Source organism: Orycteropus afer, unplaced genomic scaffold (assembly GCF_000298275.1).
Source record: "Orycteropus afer afer isolate SDZICR_OR568_19922 unplaced genomic scaffold, OryAfe1.0 scaffold00013, whole genome shotgun sequence".
NCBI lineage: Eukaryota > Metazoa > Chordata > Mammalia > Tubulidentata > Orycteropodidae > Orycteropus > Orycteropus afer.
Genome location: NW_006921600.1, coordinates 22,310,948 through 22,317,114, shown reverse-complemented (window position 1 = coordinate 22,317,114; position 6,167 = coordinate 22,310,948).

The following is a 6,167-nucleotide window of genomic DNA, read 5'->3' as shown; positions in this document are numbered from 1 at the left end:
CACCTCAGTGGGAGAAATGAGAGGCAGAGTAGTGTAAGGGGAACAGCACAATTTTTTAGAGTCAGAATGACCCGGGTTCAAGGATTTAGTTTCTTCATCTGTAAATGGAGATAATAACAGTCCCTGAAGGTGGCTATGAGGATTAAATTAGATCATATGTGTGAAACTGCTGGCATTTCATAGACACCCAATAAATGGTAACGGCAATGATTACTATCATTAAGATGGGAGGGTGCTTCCTTCCTCTTAGGAGAGACTAGTCAGAGGCTTCCTGCCCTTCACCCTCCTGTGAGGCACCATGGCCTCACTGGTCTTCCCCACCCTTGCCTGGGATCTGGAAGGGTCTGGCTATCCAAGTGGTTTGCCTAGCAAGCCCTTTGGGTGCAATGAATGGGGAGCATGAACTTAGAAGCTTTACTTTGGAGAAAGGCTTGTGGTGTGGGGACTCTGTCTCATGCTACAGAACAGGCTACTCACAAAGGAATTGCCAGAAGTTTCAAGGGGGTGGAGGGAGGTTTTGAATCAGCAGAGAGGAGTCCCCTGGAAGTGGAGGTGATGGGAGACTCCTTTCATGCCACTCAGCAGGAGAAGCCCCCCAAAACCCCTTCCCAGTTTGCTTTCAAAGGCTAGTGCATTTGTGGGGAGGGTGGTTGGTAACACCTGAACCTGACTCACCCAGCTTCTCCTCCTGATTTCCCTGTTTCCTCAATGATAACTTTCTTCCTGTTACACAGGCCTACCCCCTACCCTCACCCTTGCACTTTCCTATCCCCTCAGCCTCCACATTGAGCTGTTCACTGAATCCTACAGCAATTTTCTTTCAGCATCTCTCCTGCCAATTGCCTCCTATAGAGTCCACCCCAGTCTGCTCAAGTCCCACCACCTCACACCTGGACTATTGCAATAACCCTCTAATTGTACTCCCTGCCCAGGAGCCTTCAGCTTCCTCATTGTCAGAAAGATCAAACCCAACTTTAGTATTTTGGCATTTTAGTCTTTTCACCACCTGAGCCCATTTGGGTAGATTTGGAAGATTTGTTGCTGGCTCCCTTCACACCTCCCAGGCTCGGCCATTCAACAAACTTTGTTCAGTTTCACCTATGGGTCCTTGCTCACACTTTCCTCCTTACCTGAGATGCCCTGATTCATTTCTATCTTCCTAGACTTGCCCACCTTGAAGTCTTTCTTGCACTCTTCTTCCTCCTCCCTCTCTTATTCCTCTTCTTCCCCTTCTTCTTCTTCTCCTCTGTAGCCTTTCCTAACCATCACTCTGAGGGGTGTCTCTTTCTCCTCTAATCTCCTTTAGCTGATATGATCTGTATCTCTCCTGCCAGTATGCTAGTGTTGGTTTCGGCCATTCCTGGCTATCACTGACAGGGAAGGGAAGCAGAAAACGGAGTGTTGGTGGTGGACAATCTTCAGAGAACAATAGGTGGATGACTGTTCCTGCCCTTCTGGGCAGGCTTCCCTACAGATGGGTGACAAGATGCCAGGGGATCCCCTCTTACACAGGCTGACAGAGGAGAAAATTTCCAGGAATACACATTCTGTCCCTTTCCCCACACACCCTACCCACTTTGAAAGCTCTGGTGGCATAGTGTCTAAGGCATTTGACTGCTAATCAGAAGTCTGGTGGTTCAAACCCACCAGCCACTCCTTAGAATGAAGGTTGGGAAATCTATTTCTGTAGAGATATCACCTTTAAAACCCAAGGAGGGGTCACTATAAGTCGGGTCCAACTTGGTGGCAGTGAGTTTGGTTTGTTTTTTTGGTCTACCCATTTCATCCTAAAAATTGGGTATTGGAGGAAGGAATGTTCTGGGAGCTTTCACAATCCTGAGTTTACACCACACAAACAGGAAAGAGAACCTAGCAGACGATCAGACTCATAGAAAGTGTTGTTTAGAAGTTAATGGAAATTAAGGACTGTATTAGTCCAAAAAACAAACAAACAAAAACAGTGCAGTTGCTGCAGCGTGGATCCCGACTCACAGTGTGTTGTTGTTGTTATTGTTATGTGCCGTCGAGTCGGCCCCAACTCATAGTGACCCCTCCTTGGGTTTCTGAGGCAGCATCACTACGGAAGTAGGCTGCCCAACCTTCCTTCCGAGGAGTGGCTGGTGTGTTTGAACCGCCAGCCATATGGTTAGCAGGCAAGTGTCTTAGCCACTATGCTACCAGAGCCCATGTGTAGTAGAGTAGAAATGAGCTCTGTAGGGTTTTCAATGGCTGAGCTTTTCAGAAGCAGAGCACCAGGCCTTTCTTCTATGATGTCACTGGGCAGGTTCAAACTGCCAACATTTTGGTTAGTGGTTGAGGACCTTATGCTCATCTAGTCCTCTCATTTCACAGATGACTCTTGGAGAGAGGTGGGACAGGTACTTGAATGAGTCCATTGACTCCAATTCCAGTACTCTTGTTGGAAAGGTCTAGCCTTACCAGGGATAGCACTGATCCCTGACATCTGGAGGTTGCCCTCTGAGTGACACCCAAAATGCCCTTTTCAAACCATCCTGCTGGCCTTGTCACCCTGGCTGTCAAAACAGGACTTTTGGGTTCTGTCTTTCCTGTCAAGGGCTCTGCCTTCCTTCCCTGCCTCAGTTTTTCCAGGACAATAATAAAGTCTCAAATCTGCAGCTACAAATCCTGGTGAGGAGGTGCCCTTACCATACTTCCTAATTCCAAGAATAGGGGTTGAGGTGGGGTGGGGCTTAGGAGAGGTTACTTCATCCCCAGCCAGTCCTTCAGGCCATGAAGCCAAAGTGCAGGAAAGGGGGATGGGAGAGGCAGAAAAGGGTGAGCCAGCATGTGTGTGTGTGTGTGTGCGCGCACATGTGTGTGTGTGTGCATGCGCACACTAATAGATGAGATCCTGGGATCCTCAGCAAATTAAGGGACCAGTGGGATACACTTGGGACTCCAGAGAATGCACCTCAGGTGCTAGGTTAGAGGTAGGAAGGTCAAAGAGGGAGCAATAAAGGAAGAGAACTCTAGGGAACCTGATGGCTTGATCCCTAGTTAAACAAACACATAGCCCTGCTGAGTGATGTCAGCATCGCTGAAAATAGTCAAGTGCTCTATTGCCATAGGTGTGTATCAACAAGTCCTGCCTCCTATCAGTGTCAGCCTCTCACCCCCACCCCAGCCCCCTCCTACTGGAGCAGGGATAAAGAGCAGGTGCCATGTGACAATACAGAGGAACAAAAAGGTGACCGTGCCACCCTCCCCCAGTGTGGAGAAAATCAGGGGCGGGTCCTGAAGAGCCAGAGAGATTTAGAGGAGAGCTGTGGGCTTCAGGAAAGTGGACAGAGAGGAGGGAAGAGCAAAGGGTAGGAGAGACGGGCACATCTAGAGGGGTCCAGGGATCTTGCAGAGCTGAGGAACAGGGAAGTTGGAGCAGAGGAGAGACGTACCCTGTGGAGGGCACAAAGTAGAGCAGGATCCTTGGACCCCTCATCAGAATCCTAATTCCCCCACAATGAGCACATGCAAAAGAAAGCACATTGGTACCTATTCCCAATCATTTTCTAACAAGGATCTGTGTGTTACCATTATCATGTGGGCAGAGTTGGGCTTGAACATAGTGGCTGAGTTAATGCATGGAAAGGCCTGGAACAGTGCCTGGCCATGGAAAGCATGCAATAAATTCCAACTGTGTTATTATCATCATTATATTGGAGTCCCTGGGTGGTGCAGACACTTAACATGTGTGGCTGCTAACTGAAAGTTTGGAGGTATGAGTCATCCAGAGATACCTTGGAAGAAAGGCCTGGTGATCTACTCCAAAAAGTCATCCATTGAAGAAAACTCCATAGAGCACAGTTCTACTCTGACACACACAGAGCCACCATGAAGCAAAACTGATTTTGTGTTTTAGATCATTGCATTATTATTGCTCTTACTCTGGAGGGTTCTTGTTCCACAATCCCTAACAAATCACTTGCCCTTCTTGGCCTTTCTTTTCCCATGTGCCCCTATGCCTCTCCTGCCTCGTTCCCTTGTTCCTCTAAAATTTGCCAGGCCTAGTGAGAAGAGAAGGTGCTCTGGTGGCATAGTGGGTAAGGCATTTGGTTGCTAACTAGAAGGTCAGTTGTTCAAACACACCAGCTGCTCCATGGCAGGTAGATGAGACCATCTACTTCTGTAAAGCCAATAGAGGTTGCTATGAATTAGAATTGACTTGATGGCAATGGTTTTTTTTTTTTTTTTTGCTTTAGTGAGAAGAGAAGTAGAAAATATTTTATAGAGGAGAGCAGAACATCCAAGGAACAGGAAGGTGAGGAGTCCACTGTAAGGGCTGGAGGTGAGTGTGTCACTGTGGCCCAGTCTCACTTCCTCCCCAGCTCTGCCCGGGATTTGTGTGTAGGGTTTTTTTTATTTTTGACACACATGTGCCAGGCATGGGAGCAGCCCCGGCTTGGTCAACCCACCCTGGAGTTGTTATCACTGGTCCATACCAGGTTGATTGCTGTGTTCTGGGAAAGGAAAGGTCACTTAGAGGTTTCCCCTTTGCCCTAGCCGCTGGAGGCTGCCTCTCCAAGTTCTCTAAGGTGGGGGCCACAGGAAAAGGGCAGCCTCCGAGTGGCCTGGGTGTGAGCTGAGGATGGGGGTCAGAAGGCTAGTGTCTCAGCTGAGGACCTTGTCCCTGCCAGGACTAGGGAGAATACAGAGGCCTGAGAGGCTGCAAGGCATTTTATTTACACTTCTTTTTTTTCCTATTGTCCCATGTTTCTTAGTCAAATCTCTGGTCCCCTTGTCACTCCGGCTTCATTTCCTCACTGTAATATGGAGAATGTGTGTGTGTGTGTGTGTGTGTGTGTGTGTGTGAGAGATGTCTGCCTGCTGGAGGGACTGATAATTCCCTGTAAGGGAGAGATTCTCTACTAAATCCATTGCTGTTGAGTTGATTTCAACCCATATTGACCTTATAGGACATAATAGAACTGCCCATAGGGTTTCCCAGACTGTAAATGTTTATGGAAGGAAACTTCCACATCTTTTTCCCATGGAATTGCTAGTGGGTTTGAATATCTGAATTTTCGGTTAACAGTTGAGCGTTTTAACCACTATATCACCTGGGCTCCCTGATTCACTGCTACCCTCTCCCAAATCTGGACTCCTTATCTTGAAACCCACTCTTCTCTTCCTTCCCTGCTTTCCTTGCTGGGCACAAGTGGTTGGGTACTGGGCTGAAAAAAATAGACTCTAGCCAAAAGGATCAAAGCTAGACTTTGAAAAACACTTTCCAACAGTGAGAACTGAATGATGTCATGGGATCCCTGAGACAGACACTTAATATTAGGTACCTAGAAGCCTTTGAGGAGATGAGGGCTGGTGTCACTTGGAAGCAGAGGAATGGACAAGGAGACTAGTGAAGGGTCCAAATGCTCTAGTCCAAGGAATCCAGGTCAAAGCCCGGAGAGGCAGTAGGTAAAGACTAACTCTCTTTGAGGAGGTGGATCTGCAGCTGCCATCTTCCAAGTAATGATAGCCCCATGCTCTGCATCTCAATTGTCCTTCATTCCCTCAGGGAGCTCAATGGGGGTCAGTCTCTAGTTGTTTGGTTCAGTTAGACACACTCATTAAATACCTACTAGGTGCCAACCACTGGGAAGGCACTGGACATAAAGCCATAAAGACACTCCATCTTTACCTCTAGGATTTCATACAAATGAACATCAGAGCTGTTAGCCAGGCTCAGGGAGTGTTCAAGAAGACCATCCTGGGGGTGGAGATGGTGAGTATGCTGATCTCTCTGCCACAAAGAAAGGGTCTTGCCAGGTTTCTGAACAGCAGGGCCAAGGGGGACAATGGAAAGGATTATAGGGCTCTTGGAGAGGGCTTGTTAGGTGAGTGAGGCCATTCAGGAGAAAGTGGTCTCTCAGTCTGCCCTACTCAGGTGGTTGTGCAACTCGGAAAGGCACCTGACCTTGAGGATGGTGCATAGACCCAAGTATAAGTGGAGCATTTAATGATAAAAATACATTTGACCTAGGCTAGCACTCTCTGGGCTGTTTTTGAGGAATGTTGTTGTTGTTGTTGTGTGCCGTTGAGTTGGACCTGACTCATAGGGAGCCCTCCTTGGCTTTCCGAGGCAGTATCACTATGGAAGTAGATTGCCCCATCTTCCTTCCGAGGAGTGGCTGGTGGGTTTGAACTGCCAGCCT